We start from the raw sequence: 17,908 nt of genomic DNA, 5'->3' as shown, positions 1-17,908 counted from the left end.
TTTAATATTATACAGACATCTGCACAACTTTTGTTTTAGTTTAACTTTCAGAAGTGGCTTTCTAGGAAAAAAAAGTCTGCAGAAAAAAATCCAGAAGGAGAAAGCAATCCTTCTACCTATGGTTCTTGGGAGAAAAGAAAAAAAAAATAAAAATAACAAAAGAAAAAGGTGAGGTGTTTAGTGGTGTGAATGGCTATCAAATACTGTTAACAAATGGAATTGTAGAGGAAAGGTATTACATGTAAGATGACAGCATAATTAAATTTATTAAATTCTTTTCAAAGTGAACCTTGAACTTTCATGGCTCTCTCTTTGCTCTGTACTGTATTTGCTTCAGTTTATTGGATGTTCTTACATCTATTGTCCTTCATCCACTAAACATGTTTTTTGGTTTTTGCTGTTTAATCTTAATAGCTGTATAAATTATTTAGGGTTTGGCCCTCAGTGTTTCTGGATAGTAACAAAGATCTTTTAAAAGGATTTCTGGGTGTGGATTGTATTTTTCAAGGAAAGCTTGGAACTCTTAATAAGCAACTATTGCTTAATCTAAATTTAAAACCAAAATTAGCCCTAATAAAAACTAAATGGTATCCAGAAATCAATGTGTTTCAGACTCTGTAGTTAAGTAATGTTAGGATAGTAAATGAGTAGATTAATTTCAAAACTACACCCTTAATTTACATTTGTCAAATTAAAAATAAGGCACTTTCCACTGCGATTAACATTTTGGTTTTTCGCTTTTTTTGGTTGGTTGGTTGGTACGTTTTGGTTTTTTTTTAATGTATCTTGACACAACCTTCTGTTCACAAAAATTCCCCATTGATGTAATTCAGGTCATAGAAAGAAGAACACAGGCTGGCTTATGATGCATATTTTCAGCTTTTTTACACACACGCACATATATATATATGTAATTATCTAACCTTTCAGAGAGTAGGTCCACATGACACAAAGAACCAGTAGGTGCTTGAGGTTATTCCATTTACCGTTTTTAACATCTATGTCTCTGTACCTTAGCAGTGGGGGGTTCTAACTATAACTAAATGAAGGAAAGCAATGATCTGAAATAAAAATCGTAATAAATAGAGAAGGACATGAACATTTCTGTGAGATTTGTTTATTTAATACATAAAACTTTAATTAAAACAGAAATTGTATAAAATTTTTTATAAAAACTTTAAACCAGTTTTTCTATGATCTCTGAAGAGAAAAACTTTGCATTAATAAAAAAATTTGGTGAGAATAACTTTCCTTATCCTGTAATATCTGAGTGTAATAAAATCATTGAGTGGTTTTGAGATACAGGTGGTCATTCGTTAAGTACAAAAGTTTTATTAAATTTTAATTTCATTGAAACTAAAAAGATGTTAAAACATTATTCTGTTTTTCCATATCTTCTCAGTGAAATTTGAGAAATAATATTTGATAAATTTGTCTGTCCTGAATATTAAAATATACAATACCTAACTTATTTCTTTACACTAACAGAAATACAAAATTTAGCACTATATAATTACCAAAAGGTTACTCCATTTTCTTTGTAATACAGGATGTTGTGTATACTGAGGATAATAAAATCTTCTTTAAATTGTGTTTCCATAGGTTTATTTCCCCAAGTGAAACTAAATTATTTTTCTTTCTCTTTAATTTTTGAAGTGAAGCAATATTGTGACTCTCTCTTGAGAAACGGTTAGATAATTTGAAGTAATTAAAATATGTATCTCTTCTCTGAACAACCTTTACTTTCACATTAGATCAAAAAACAATCAATAATTAAAATTCTATATCTAAATTAGATTCCAGAACTTCAAATCCTGTCATCCATTGCTTCCTTCTCCTCCATAATACTGTTAAGTAGTAATAATTATACTAAAAGTCTGCTTGCAAATTCCACAGGGCATTAGCCGTAGCATATGGTTTTGAGTTTGGGTAGACTATTCCCTCATTTCAAATTGAAGTGCTATATGGTATGCGTTTAGAGCAAATATTACCGCCTCAAGTACAAAATATATCTATCATTTATAGCCAGAAATTTCATAAAGACCCTTTCCATAATATATTTTTTATTATTCTGTAAGAGTGAGTAGTAATTTCACGGTGTAATAAAACAGCAGTAATATTCCTCACATATGTATGACCCAACAATGCTGAACATGTTCTTTCCCTGGCATCAGCTGAAATTAATTTGAATCTCTCATTAACAAGAACACCACCACAAACCAAATGCATAATGTTAAAAATTGGTTTTCTAGCAAAAAAATTAGATTTCTTCCCGTCATGATTAATATTCCTGGTATGTTTTTTTGGGGTTTTTTTTTTTTTTTTTTTATATGAATGAAATAATAAGATCCAATGCTCTGGATCTTATTGATTATGTAGGTTCTGCATAACCAAACTATAAAAACCTAACAAATATTGGTTTTAATCAAAGCCACATTTTATCTACTTTTCTATTCTTCAAATTTCATTAACACATACATTGGAAAGGAATGTGGATGTTTATTGAAACAAGAAATTCTGTTGCTTTAGTGTTTTCACTTTGAGTCATCTTGATAGTTTTTTGCATTACAAGCAAAAACAGGTCATAAGATAACGTTGATTGCCCGAGTGAACACGAGAACAAGAGGCAAATCATTGATTCTGCACTGTGATCTGACTGCAGATGATCACTGAGGTCACAGTCAGTGCTGGCCCATGAATCTGTAGAGCACAGTATCAATACTGTTTTCAGTCTGATCAGTTAAATGTCATGCAAGCTGATATGTGAGAAAGTGGGAAGGTCAAGAGCATTTCAGAAGTCAATGAACTAGATAATATCTAGGGAGAAAAAAAAAATGCTAGTTAAAATTTTACTAGGAAAGGCCTGGAGACTTGTAGCACAAGCAGAGACAGTAAATCCTATTGTAGAGTTGTGCCCTCCATTCTGTACAGAAACCATACGCAAAGAGTTGTGTATCTTTAGAACGGTTACATCAGACCTTATCTTACCACTCCAGCTCTTCTAAAATTATCTAGTCAACTGTTGGGTAGATGCATCCTAATTTTGCTTGAGGGAGTAAGGAGGGAAAGATCAGAAGTGTATTGTGAAGTCTTGCATCAAGTTGAAGGGAAAGAGTGCTGACATTTTAACAATAATAGCTTTTGTCCAGAGTCCTTAGAAGCTGGAGAGCAGTCAGCAGGAAAAAATGGACCTAATTACTTTATCACCCTCTGAAGACTAAGATGACCTCACTGAAGTCAATTCATTGGAATGGTAGAAAACCATGGAGATCATGCCTTTAAAAAGCTTTTTTTCTTCAAATTTTCCTGTGTAACACCATATTTTTGGCAGAGATGTTAATAACAATAACATGAAATGAGTTGCTGCCATATTATCTGCTGTATTCTCAAAAGCTAAATTAAGCCATTTCTCTAGTATTAATCTGATTAATCTGACTGAGATGTATTTCATTATGCAAATCAGTGGGGACAGGCAGGGGCAGCTAGGCCAAATTTATTCTATCATAAAGTAGAGGTGTAATCTCAAATAGGTCAGGCAAACCCTGCCTTACAAGTTCTGGGTTTAATCTGCTAGTTAGTGTGGTGCTTAATATTATTAACTCAGTTATAGAAGTCGGCTAAGTGTTCACAGCCACCAGTACACTCTCTTTTAGGAGGACACAACATTTTTTGGTGATTTACATGTATATAAAGGAAATCCTTCCTGTTTCTTTTTCTTCTTTAGTCTGAAGCCTGTGCCCAAGAAAGCAGCATGAGAGACACCAAGGATGATACCTTCTCTCAAAGCTGATAATGGAATGGAGAATCCATTCCTGTTCTTCTGATTAAGCTTTCTAGGTAAATCATGTTTCCATATCTATTATCATCAGTCTAAGCCTCTATCGCTTTGCTGTAGTTTTGTTAGTAATTCTGTTTAAGTGCTCATAGGAGAACATTTCTATTACTCTTGCAAAGTGACTTTGGGATGAAGTAGGTAGTCTCCTGCCATGTTTCTCCATAAATTTCAAAGGAATTTTTAATGCATCAGAAATGCAGCAGTGAATATTTTGTCTGCTGTTAATTGCCCACATTTTTATAAATACCACATGACTTATTTGACAGATCATCTGCCTCATTGAGGGCTTAAAAGAAATGTGTTATTTAATAAGTTTGTTGCATTCCTTTCTGATGTGCAAAATTTGCTTATTACAAAAGAGAAAGAAAAATACTGAGAATTGAGACGTCTCATTTTTAAAGTCACATGCTGTTTAATTCTGGAACCTACATGTCCCAGTAGGAGTATATGTAGTTGCTGGTACACAAATATTTTAAAATCCTAAAGTAATGTGTTTTAAGACAATGGGTTTGAAACTGTAAAAACTCTAATTAAAAATGCTTGGTATTTATAAGCTAGATTTACCTTAGCCCTGCAAAAAATTCTTAATTAAATTAACTTAATCAACCAAACTCAAGCTGTGAAGTTCTTTTGGTCAGATGTGCTACTTAATCACATTCTGATTTACTATATTAACTTGATGTCACATACTGTAACAAAGGTCTTAAGCTATTTTTTAATTAAATGGAAAAATATGCAGACATGCAATTGGTTGTGTAGATCAGATCTGTTTAATTTAACTTCATGGCTTTGTCACATCATTTTCCTTCTTTGAAGCATGCTGAGTATGTGTAGTTTTTCCTCTATAACAGGGGTGATTCGTAATAATAGAGTGAGGGAGATGGCTTTTGGACTGTTTCTTCCCTCAACTCTGTCTGTCTTCACATCATCACATTTCCAGGAAGAAGAATTGGCTGAAAAATGACTCTGAGTAAGCCCCTCTTAGTGCTTTTTCAGCGTAAAACTTAAAAGTGACATTATGGTATCAGGCAGCAGCCTTTTTTTCTTTTTCCTTTTTTTTTTTTCCTCCCCACCAGATGCAAGGGCAATGATATGAAACTGAAAGAAACCACAGCTCAATCGTCTGCCTTCCACTTAATTTTTCATACAAATTTAAGGTCAGGTTGTGGCCTGGTAACCAGTGAGGTGTATGTAACATTAGAACAGTAATACTCTGAAATTGATTATGAGCAGAAACCAGGAAGAATAGACAGAAGCCTGCTCTTGGTTAAACTAAAACTAGATCAATTCTGTTACTGTATGAAGTAATGGACCTCTTCAGATTTATGCTATTGATAAGAAAATGCAGAATGCATCAGTGGATAACAGTGACACAGTTATGTTACACTTTCTAGAAAATTATCTTTTTTGTTCATGTATATGTGTTTCATATGCTTTACATATTATATATGTCATGTATATAAAGGACATATCTTCATGTATCAGAGCATCCCAACATGACATTGGCTGCTGCATATTTCTGACTAGATAACAAACCCATTGCTTCTAGTCGAAAACTGGCTATTTACACAAACAAAAGTATCAGTAGAGCAACGCTTTGAAAGCTTCTATTGGTTTTGACCTTTATTTGGTAATTAGAACACCTCCTTGTGCTTGTTTTTTGTGAAAACATTTACATCTCTCCTATTTAAGAAAATAACGTTAGGGCAAAATATTGTTGTGATCATTTTTTTCAGCATTTTCTGTATTGTTAGGAAAATGTAGCAGAATTAACTAAATCTACCTTCTATCTAGTTTTATTGCAGTGCAACAGATCAATTCTGAGCTAAAGTTGTAGGGAGGTTCACAGGCTGGTGAGGAACCCTCAGTGGTAATATTAAGATCCATGGTGTGCATTCCAGTATGAAATAAAATGCAGTGAATTCTTTTTTCTTTAAATATTTGTCTTTTATCCTTGTGTAAGGCAGGCCAAAATTTCTTCAAATGTGAGAACCATACTTCCATCTTCCAAAAGCCCAGCTGGAAAAATCACCCTTCCAAATAGTAGTCAATTATTTCTTATTCTAATGCACAGAAAGAAAAAGGGTCCTATTATTCTGCATAGTTTTAATTAATTTTCAAGACATATCTCCAAAAAATTCTTGTGCTTCAGTGCTAGTATGAACTGCATAATAATGATTTCTATCTGGTTCTTGTGCAATCAGTGGTGGGGGGATATGATTTTAAAATTGTTAAATGGGTAAAAAGTGAAAAAGCAGATCATATTACAGGAGACATTTTGGATTTCTGCTAAATTATTTCAGAAAAATCTTCTGATTATGCACCTAAATAGAATAATCTTCAATGCAATATTTGCTGATTTTTCCACCCTTTCATTCACCATATCTTGAATAAAATTTGTTTTACATTGCTGCCTGTTTACAATACCATTGAAGGCAAATGAAACCTTAAAGTTCAAAGCAGACCTCAAAGAAGGGACCTTGATAATATGCAAAATAAATTTATAACTGAGTCTCATATTTATGCAAGCCAGTTGCAGCAAGGTTGATTCAACAGACAAAATTTACAATGAAGTTAAAGACAGTGAAAAACATAACCAGCTGGGAAAGTACCATGATCTGGTGACTTCTCTAAATGAGTGTTCTGAAAGCAGAAAACTGTCAGTATTAGATAACATTCATTCCTCTCTCAATGGTCAAAGCAATAATGGTTTTATTGCAACCATATTCTCAGCTTGACTTAGCAAAACCTCAATGCTGCTGAAATTATTTGAATTTTACCATTAATTTATGTGTGGTTTTCAGTTCCTCTTTTAGGCTTTTAGTACAGTAAGAATGTTGTTGACATTCATGAAAGGTGAAGATATTAGTAAAAAAAAAATAATCCTTACATTGCAGAAATTCAATAAAATAATGCATCGCAGATGAACAGAATAGCTTAAAAAGAGTGAATTTCCTGTTTTGGTATTAAAGGGAGTTCTATAATTCCAGCACTTTAAACAATACTGCATATAAACTTTATAAAGGAAATGTGCTTTATAATGAATGTGCTTTATAAAGCATATTCAGCTTGTGAAAATAGTGTATTTTATGTGAAAATAAAAAGTGCTGACATGTAATTTTTCACTAATATTTTCAGATGAATTCTTGCTGTTGCACACTTTTTTTCACTTCTGCTTGATAACTTTCTTGTTCATCACTTAATGTCCAGGAATGTAACCAAAAACTTGCATCTGTTACTTGTAATTTTCTCAATCAAACTGTGAAATTTTTCCTTAACATTTTCAACAACTCTAGCATGTGGTGCTTGAGATAATCCTGAACCCAGTATGTTTTCCTGATGGCTAGATTTGCCTGTCACTAGTGTTTGCTTACCAGCAGTATCATATGAATGAGGTGAATTTTCATTGGAAGAAGCATATTGAAAACGTGTGTGTATTCTGCTTTGTTAAATCTGTGTAAATTTTTCCCCATCCCAATGCAATAGTTTTTACTTTCTTTTAATCTTGCAAAGAAATGTAAAAGTGGAATAGCTGACCCCATGTTCAAAGTCGTTGTCAGAGACAATGAAGTCATAGGCTTCTGTTTTTAATAATGTCTTGCAAAACACAAAGCATCATTAATCATATTCAGAGGATAAAAGACATACAGATTTCCTAGTCTAAAACTTTTCTGAAGCATTGAAGATTTCAGTGTTGTAGATTCACATAGATAACATCCCTCTGCACAGAAAAGGAAATCAACAAAGGAAATGTGAAACAAAACCAGTTTTATTCCAGTATGTAAAAACTGAGACAGTCTTTTATGCAAAACAAAATAGACTAGAATGGCTATTCTGTAACAGCAATTCAACAATAGATGACATCTGTAAACAGAGTCTCTTATTCCCCCTTTTGGGATGGATTCAGTTAAAGTACACCTAGGAACATAAATAGGAGTGTCTATATAAGAAAAAAGAGAGATAACAATCATGTTGTTACGCTATTAACTTTCTTACTTCCTTCCCAAATACATCCATGGCCAGTGCTGTGTTTTATTGAATTTAGATGAATGACAGAAGCAAAACTGGATTACAAATTCCTCTAAATATTATTGTCCTATCCAATGGTCCAGACTTTCATAGCAAGCTGAATTCTGCAAAATCCAATTACCTTAAAATTTGAATCACTTTTGTCTGGAAACACACTCTTTATTCATGTGCACATTAAGACCTTGGGAAAATAATTTTACTCTAAAAGGAGGGAAATGTAATAGTATAATTGAAATTTGGCCTTCTCCAACATAGAGTGCGCCAAGCTGGAAAGAAAAAACAGCCATGATGATGTGTTTGGAGATGTTCATTCAGCAAAGTGTTTGAGAATAGGCTTCACTCTGGCTTAAGTTTAAACACGTGCTTAAAATGCTATGATGAGTTAGGACTATGTTGTCAATGTGCATGCAAGCTGACAATAAGAAAGGAAATGTATAATGCATGCACAATAATGCTACGCTTGCATTTGTCTGATTAGCAAGAAAGAGAAGACTCTAACTTTCCTACAGTTATAGATCATGTTGTCCCAGACAAAGGGAGGAACAACTAGTCTCAGTGTAGTCTGCAGGGGGAAATTCAGCCTCTGTGAAGGCCATGTGAGACTTAAAACTGATTTCAGAACAACCACAATTTCCTTTCAGAGTGAAACTTTGCACTAGGATAAATTTATTCAATGAAAGATTTCTCTCCACTTGAGACAGCTAGAGAATGTAGTGTAATGCTTTGCAGAGTAATTGGGTGGAATAGAGAGAACGGTCACTGGAAGTCATCAACAAATCAGTATAAGTTTTTGTAGGAAAAAGCCTCAGAGAAATTTCCACACATTAAATTTTCCTGTCCCATCAGCCAGAAAATGAGATCTCAACACTCTCAGCTCAGCACCCAGCAGATCCCATAGAAACCAGTGCTCCCCACATCCTCTCACTTAGAGCTGTCTATCTAATCCACCTTTTGGGATTGTCTTTATGCATTGAAGTAGTCAATGAACTTTATGATCTATTACTAGGCCAATTTGTATAATAACATCTTCTCAAGGTACTGTACATCATTTGACATAATAGATAAATTGCCAGATATGTAAGATACACAAGGTTATATTTGGAAGAAACAACCAATAATATGTCATCAATAAGAGAGTTATATCACTCCTAAAAAGAGAGATGAAATGCAAAAACAACCCAGATCATCATTCTATCTTGTCTATGTAACATGCTTTTTTAAACTAAAATACATTGAGTTTTTGGCTCAAACACTCCCTTCTCACTGAATAACTGAAGATAAAAATTCATTTTGCAGGGTTACAGCCTCAAATTGATAATGAAGAGATCTTCAGATGTGATCCAGATTCAACAGAAAATTTTGGATGTTCAATAAATAAGAAATCTGTTTGTGAAAGGTGAGTTTCTGGGGAGCTCAGAATGTTCATGGATGTATCGAGGAACTAACTAACTGGGGAGAAAAAAATAGGGATGGGAAACTTTAAGTCTGTCACTTTGTCTCAAGTTTTTCTCTTCTGGAATTTCAAAAAGTTCTTAGGACTAACAACAAATTATTTCTAAGTCAAAATATCAGTTTTCATTTGAAAATGTGTAACTTTTGAAGGAAGATGGGGGAGTTGGAGTAGTTTTGCTTGCATTTGATTTTTGTTAATTTTATAACAAAAAACTCCGGAAAAATCTCTTTCCATTTTATCCAAAGTAACATTTTGCTCTCACCACACTGGAGGCCATTTCTTTGTATATTATATTTTTACCCATGACTGCCTTTGTGATTTTATTTGCCTTGGTACTAAGGTACTCAACATCATTTTAATGTCAAGTACCAACTCATATGAAACCATGTATGTTGCCATATCAAGACTGAAAGTCATCAATCATTATTTATTTGTCATCAAAATTACATCCCTGTGGGCTGAGCAACACACCCCAGTGTGATGTAAACATAATAATGTTTTGGATTTGCATGGATATTTGTGCATGAGGTGTTGCATAAACAAGGCCAAAGACTGATGTACATTCTAGTTGAAAAAGTGAATATGAACCAATTTTCTATATTGGTATCCAACTGTGCTGTAAGAAAAAATGTTGATTATTCATGGATTGTCCTTAATCAGTGTTTTACTCCTTCAGGATTCTATTGGATATCTTTGAGTGTTTTAGATGACAAAGATGATAAAAAGGGTTGGCTTTAAACCAAACTATGAGTATTTATTGAGTATAACCAAAGCAAAAAAGAAGAGGTCATGGCAGGATTTTTTTCCTTGGTTATCTTTAAATTGCAGCTTTTTTTCATAAAGCTATATTACAGCAGGTCCAAATAATAAGGATAATATTATGATATATTTGTGAACTCTTTTTCATCCAAATGAGTTTACACAATATCATCTGTAAAACAAGAAAAACAAATCAAATAAGCACCCCCAAACCCACCCGTACCCCAAAAAAATAAACACTCCATGCCTCATCTGGAAGGATGTGATAATGCCTCTCTAGCCAAAGCATTGAAAATACAGAGATGACTTTGTGAATGTGGAGCAATAGCGTTGTCATTCGTCATATTTTAAGGAGGGATTGTAGAAGGGAGTGAGATCATAGAACCTCATTGTTTCCCTAAGTTGAAGTACTATTTTCATTACATTGTCCACTTCCCAAATACTGAAAGTAACTGAGATTCAGTTTATGAACATTATATTCCACTATGTCATAATCTCATCTAGAATTGACACAGTCAATAGTCTGTTCATTAGGGACAATACTTGCCTTTACTAAGGGAGAAAAATCAAGGAGAGTGAATATCTCTGAAGTTTCAGAGTTTATCTTCTTTTGAGGTTACCTGCACTTTCCTTTTTCACATAATAAAAAAGCATGTTTCTAACAACTTTTTTGTGGTTTTACTGGATATAAATGTGGCAAAGTTTTTTCCTTAATGGCACAAAGGCCAGCCTTAGTCCATCACCTTTTTTTTTATGGATTCTTGATTACTGCTTGCTGATTTGTTTAACCCTGAACCACATGAATCAGTAAATCTTTCTGAGAATTGAACTTTAGTAATGCAATGCTGAACATCTGTCTCTACAAAACCTGTAAATTTATTTTTAAAGAGGTAATTCAGCATAGCTAATAAATATGATTTCATGCCTTTTACTTTTCAGCTGTTTCTGGATTCTAGAGTGTAATGAATTAGTAACTCTTGAAACCCACTGTAAGGGAATAAGCTACTAAATGCAAGTAATATTTCTGAATAATAGACTTCTACCTTACTTAAGATGTATTTTTAGCATGGGGAACAACAAATTTTTGAGGCTCTGAATTGTGCTGTACATCATCCTGATACAGCTTCTAGCTGATATAAATATAAATGCCCACAGTTACTACAGTGAACCATATTTCCACAGCTGCTATTTATCTCTACAGCTGTGTTTTGAATATCAGTTCTCTCTATACTCTCATACCATTAATTGCATACCAGATTTCCTAAAGAAACATGATAATAGATGAGAAATAAACAGCAAGCGAAAGACCACAACTGAAAGAGTTGTCCAGACTTTTATAATCAGTAGAGAGAAACAATCACAACCAAACTGTGAAATATTTCATCACAGGGGCAGTACTTGAAACAAGCTGATAAATCCTGCTGTGAAATCCTTTCTCATTCTTCAGATGGTAAGAGACAAGAATGACTAGTCCAGATATACCCCAGGGCCTGAAATGTGGCCAGCTACAGTTAGATAATGCGGATTTCTCAGTCTGTCTTGAGAATCCACCACCCTTAACTCAGTGTTGAAAAAGTGTAACTCTTTGCTGGAAGCAGGGAGAGGAACAAGAAGAGTCATTTTTCTTTGTCTCAGTCCTCTGGCCTTAAAATTCAGTTTTTTACTCAGGTTTATTCTACAAAATACATTTGTTTTATTTTTACTACTAAATATCCTTTAAACACGAGAAGAGTAATTCCAAACATTATTCTTAATTTCTTTCTGACACCATTTGGAGGCCACTTTTGAAGTATGGCGGTGTTTCTAAGGAATCTTGTAGTTTCTTCTTATATTATTGTAGGTGTCAGTGTTTTGGTCTTGGCTGGGTTAATGCACTTAGCCATGCCTCCCAATACTTAAGAGCGTTAACCTGAATTTGCTGCCTTTGTTTTCCCAGAGGTGAGACATCAATTAGATGCATTCTAATCAGAATAAGAAGGTGATTTAAGGCATTAGCACTTCCTTTCCAAAGTGGGAGCACCTGCTGAGTGCTCAGTGGTAAATGTGAAATGGAAAAAAACCTCAAAATATTTGCTGGGTACATACTTCTGGTATCTACCTATCCTGGCCTGTCCATTAGGCTTAACTGCAATTAGAGTGTGAGTAGTTATCACTGTCCTTAATTCACTAAGAAAACATGAATTCTAATTAGCTTCAGGCAAAATTAGAAGTCTCCCAAGAGGGATTCTATGTCCACGTGGAAGTTCCCAGTGGGATACAGCCTGAACATACTGCAGCCTCGTAGCAGGAGATTTTAAAGCCTCATGGCAGCCTGGAGACAGAGCTTTATTAGAAACATCTCTTTTAACCCACTGCTGTGTTTTCAGTACCACAAAGAACAGCACATGGAGTCCATTTTTTTAATAAAATCTGAGTATGGCTTGTAAAAATCCAAGGGTTACTTTATGCTAATAGCAACATTATGGGCTCTGTCTTCTCAAGCTTTACTGAGGCCTAATGTGGCAAAATTCCCATGGTCTTCCATAGGCAATTTGCCTTTGTAAACTGGGCAAATTAGTTATTCAAATGACTAACTTAAATTTTCAGATTATCATAAAAGCATTCTCACAGCATTATTCTAAACAGTTTTAAGCGGTGCTTATGAATTACTGATGGGGTTATTTTTGTTAAGATGTTCACCACTTATTTCTTCATTTGTACTGTGCAAAAGCACTACTTCAGGTTTTGTGCTATGATTGTTAATGTGCTAATTTGATAACAGTTCATTGTTGAGTCCATACCCTGCTTTCCGGTGAAAAATGCTTAACACACAATTTTGAGTTTAAGTTTGTTTTACTAAAGAATGCTGAAATCTGTCCTTGTGTGGGATTTTAGCTACAGTGATTAGTGATTTAATGGTTCTCTAAATTTAATGATTCAACTAATGTAGTATTTTATGCTAGTTTTGGAATTAAACTGTTTTCCTTTCTTTGGCGAGGTCCAGATCTCTTCTCTTAATTTTTAATCTTGAAGTATCAGAGCACAAACCTCAGTGCCAGGGGATCCATGGTAGGCTCCATGTGTGTATTCAACTTCTTGAGACCACAGAGAGGGCACAAGGCACTTGCACTCTCCTTCCCAAGTCACTTCCACCTTGGAAGAACAAGAAGAAAGCATGTAAAAAAGTCACCATGCAAGCAGGACATTGGAAGCAAGCTAAAGAGTGAAGGAGAAGGTGGGAAAGGCAGTGAATTGGCAGGGAGCATGTCTTCTATAAAGATTACACTTTTTGCTATGACTACTTTATTCAAAAGAAGTTTTGCACAGTCTTCACCCTTCTTAAATGTCAGTTGCTGCAAGTTTAGCAAATAATTTACATGTCTATCTACTCTTCTTAACTATCTTATTAAACTATTTCTGCTCCTCAGTTTTCTCCATAACCTGCTGGTTTATGTATTCCTCCTAGTTTCACAGACATTGAAGGATGTGATGGTGAAGACACCCAACATATTTTCTCATTCCTCTTGTTCTACTTATGTTCTTTGTTTTGGCTCTCTTCAAATCTCAGACAGGATGATTCTGTTAATTCAATGCATCTCAACCTAAGCCAATCACCACATAATGATCAAGGTCTTCTACTTTTAATGTAGGACCTCAGATTAAGCCCTTCCTCATCTCCAGAGGTTCTGAATCACTGAAACTTTGGTCTGATGATAGAAGTTGGGAGGTATTTATGACTCCTGTGCCACTGTTATATCATTATTCAGATATGAAGAAAGGGAACAAGTAAATACAAGGGAAGTTGAGGCAAAGTAAGGCAAGGCAAAGGATGGGAGACTTTTTTCCAACCTAATAAATACCTGATAAGAAACTGAACTTAGTGTTAAAGAGGAAATAGAGACAAAGCTAAGAATCAATGATCTGTAGTTTTTCAGAACCCGTGTTGGTTTGCAGCTTTTTATCGTAGTCCATGTAACATTTTTAGAAATATTTACTCCATAAAAACTGACAGTACTATAAAAGTAAATAATAATAATAATAATAATAATAATAGTACAAAAGTATAAAAGGGAAAAGTTTTAGAAACCAGAATGGATGGGGGGATGAATTATATAATCTATCAAGCCCCTGCCAGATCTAGTTTATTCTGTCTGATGTCTTCACCTGGTTAACAGAAAAGTGAGTTTAAAAAGCAAAAATTCAAGAAACAGATCAATAACTTTTTAGGTCAAGTGCTCTATGAATTGTCAATCTAGACACTAAGATTGTTATTTTCTGCTGCACATTTAAAATCTGACCAGCAACAGCTGTCAATATTTTGTAGAGAAAGATTAATGTTGTACCAGCCAAGAGGAAGGGGAAAATTAATTGTTTTCTTACTACTCTTTCTCTTCTTTTTGTTTTGGACAGAGACTTTGATGTAACACAGTGTTTGTAATGCTTAAAGTAGTCTAGACAGAGATGGATGAATGAGGCAAGCAAAGGTGCATGATAAATGCAATTTATTTCCTGACCACATATGTGGTATGCACTTCTTTAAGATCAGTCTGGCAGTGCCCCAGGTATTTACTGTTCATCTGTATGTTGCACTGTTGGATGACTGTACTTTTGTTTTCATTCTCCTGTTAGTAAAATTAGAGAATGGTCAAATCTGTAAGCATTATTCCAGGTTTTTGTATAATTTAGCAATTGTGCTATGGCAATGAAAAGCCTTTGCAGAATTCTTATAAATATTCACTCAAGTAATGCTCTTAACTTGGTGAACAATATCACTTGTTTCAAAACAAAGAAAAACTCAGGTCTCTTCTGCTTTTGGGTAGAAAGAACTGACGCAATTGTCTTGATCACAACCCAGAAAAAAAATTACATCATTAACTCTGAGCCCTCTCTTTCAAGCCATTCTCATTCCTTGTTTAGGATGCATATCTGCATAGCCTGCCCTTTATGCAGGGTGCCCTTACTGTTAGAAATGCAGCTGGCTACAGAAATTCTATATTGGTTCTTCGAGGGCCTTCAGAACTCTAGGTAAATTGTTCAATAAGCTATAAAGTAACCAGCATCCTTTAAGTGTTATGGGAAAACAACAGGATTATGTGCATGAACAACACCAGAAATTAGTTTTTCATGGAAGGAAAATACTTCTCCAGAGGCAAGAGAAACTGAATAATATAGAACAAAATACAGTAATTCTGGAATAAGAACTATTAACCAAATTGTTTCCTCACATGCATTTTTTGTTTGAACCTAATTTATGTTTTGAAGGACTGCCAAAATAGTCCAACTTGCCTCTCCATAAAGTTCCATGTGATTCTTTTTGGAGTGGGTGTGGAAAGGGGAGTCAAATGAGGCATGGTATCAGGTAACATATATAGTTTACAGTGTTTTGAAATTGTACTGCCTTTATCTGACTAATGGACTTTTGCCAAGTATTGACATTAAAGGCAAGAGGAATTTGAATAAGATTGTCCCCTAGCCTGCCAGAGGATGGTTCTTTATGAGCTCACCCCATACCTTCAGCCCAAGTATTTTCCTTTAAAAATATTTTGGCTTCTCTCCATCTAAAACTTTTGCTGATCCACTGTACTTGGCACATTAATTTTTTGTGATTATTTTGGCATCAATTAGATTTGCCTAAGCCTACCAAAGGGAAAAAAACAAAGAAAACATGGGTATGCTTGACATGGGATAATTTGTTCCTTTACTTTTGCATTACTGATAGTAAGTACCACTCCATTTACCATATACAAGGTGTAAGATAAATTTATAGAAAAGACATTATACCTGTTCAATTTATAAAATCTGACCATCTACTTGCCATTAAATGGTAAGAGCAATTGTTCCAAGCTCTAGTATTCACATCACTAATATTCTACACAAACTTAATAAAGTTTCCCTGGCACTGAAAGGAGAACTTGAGCCTGAAAGAGCACTCAGGAAAAGTAAGTATGTTTGGCTCTTAGTTTTCATGTTTGTCACATAGGAGGAGACCTCTCATGACAGGCACAGGAACCACCATCCAGTAAAAACTTTACAACTAGAAAAAACAGATTTCAACCAAGTCAAGTACAAAAGGAAATAAGGCCCAAGTAAGGAAAACAGTTTTAAAATTTTCATAATATTTTAATAATATATATTGTTTTAACAATAGAATGCTATGCAATAAAAATAATTTGGTGAAAATCTGGGATGAAAGATTTCACCTGGGGAAGAAAGAGCAAATATGGTAAAAGCTATTTAAAGTTTCATTGAACTAACTAGAAGGCCCTATAGCAAGATTTAACAATTTTGGTTTCCTAGTCCCTGCCAGTAGGTTTGGGATACAGTGCTGTAGTCAACAAATTCTAAAGGGAGCTTTATGCCACTGCTGGGCTGGTAATCCCTCTATAGCAGCTATTCCAAATGCATATAGTATAAGGCATCTCTTGTGCATCCGGCTGATGCACATAAAACACATAAAACAAGATAAGACCAAGCAAGTAAAAGCAGTTTAAACAAAGCAATCTGTTACTTGTGGCCTGATTTCAAACTGCCTTATTCAAATAAAGAAATTGCAGTTTAAACATCAGTGGGGAAAACAGCCAAATATATCCGGAAACATGGTGAAAAATAAAATACGTAACAGCATGCACAATTATTTTGAAGCCCATCATTTTCAGCTAGTAGAAGATAGACTTTTATTTCCGTGTGTCTAAAATTGTTGTTGATGATACCAGTTTTATGTTATTCAATGAGAAAATAACTACCTTGGCCAAATTCTATTAAAACAAATTCCTCCATCTTTAAAGCAATACTCTTGCCAACAGAAGTTCTATGTAGGAATTGCACAGTTTAGCCAACTAAGAGCTTTTCTTAGAGAAACCACGGCTTATAATGTATTTCTCAGCAATGTCACTAGTAAATTTAGATGGAAGCCAGAAAGTATGAATGAGATCTTAGAATAGCCAGTAGTCCTCAAGGTTAGAGAAATTTTCCTGAAGAGCCAGATTTATGCATTTTTTGAAACTTAATATTCTAGAGAAAAACATAGACTGAGTGATGACTTTGATGTAAAACCTTTCCCTCTTCCCTAGCATATTACTTCACCCTGGTTTAGTGAGTTGTTCAGTCTTTAAAGTACTCCCATTGAAACTATTTCACCCTTATTAAATATTCATTAACTGGTTTTTGAGAGCTCCATGCCACACAGCAGACATATTCATTGCTCAGAACCACATAGTGTTAGACCATGAACATTAATGAATGTGCTACAACTCAGATGGGTGTTTACTGGCTTTCTCTCTCCTTCCTTTACTTTGGAAATTCTCACTTTTGACATGTCTTCAGGTAGAACAAGAGAAATAAAAACTACAGTTAAAACCTCCGAATATTTCTGTGATTCTTTTTCAGCCAGCTGCAGCAAATGCCATCCGAGTTCATTCCCTATTCTAGGGAAGAGTACCAAAAAATTAGAAAGTGTATTATTCCATCCTTTTGAAGATTTTTCAGCAGCTTCTGTAATTCAATTTTTTTTTCAGATAAAGACAATAAGATCTTGTCTGGTTTAGGCACAAGAGCCAATTTCCTAACTTCCATCTTTTCACTATTTTAGGAAGTTGCAGGAAGATCTTCTTTCTGAGTTTTGGTTCTAGTCTATTCAGATTTATAGGAGTGCTCTTATTTCATAAAAACTGTCTTCTAGAGCAGGTCCACCAGTGTTTATGTGTGGCAGAAAATCTGTATCATGACTCCTGGCATATCACTGTGAGCATGATCACCTCTGTTTTGGAAATGGTGGGGAAGTTCTGCAAATAACCAGCAGCAGAAACACAGACAACCAAATTCGACCAGGGCAACAAAACTGAGATAGGCTTCAA

At 34.5% G+C, this 17,908-nt stretch overlaps 1 long non-coding RNA gene across 2 annotated transcripts in view; it reads left to right on the top strand.

The window, feature by feature from the left end:
- Positions 1–17,908, top strand: part of LOC140682189 (uncharacterized) — a 131,211-nt gene that overhangs the window by 48,345 nt on the left and 64,958 nt on the right. For both annotated transcript variants that reach the window (XR_012053462.1, XR_012053461.1), the window contains exons 3-4: positions 3,725–3,837; positions 9,161–9,260. This is a non-coding gene — a long non-coding RNA (uncharacterized lncRNA). The remainder of the gene's footprint in view (positions 1–3,724; positions 3,838–9,160; positions 9,261–17,908) is intronic.

Source organism: Taeniopygia guttata, chromosome 1A, assembly GCF_048771995.1.
Source record: "Taeniopygia guttata chromosome 1A, bTaeGut7.mat, whole genome shotgun sequence".
Classification (NCBI taxonomy): domain Eukaryota; kingdom Metazoa; phylum Chordata; class Aves; order Passeriformes; family Estrildidae; genus Taeniopygia; species Taeniopygia guttata.
Note: the sequence above shows the minus strand (reverse complement) of the source record. Positions and strands in the feature narration are given on the sequence as shown.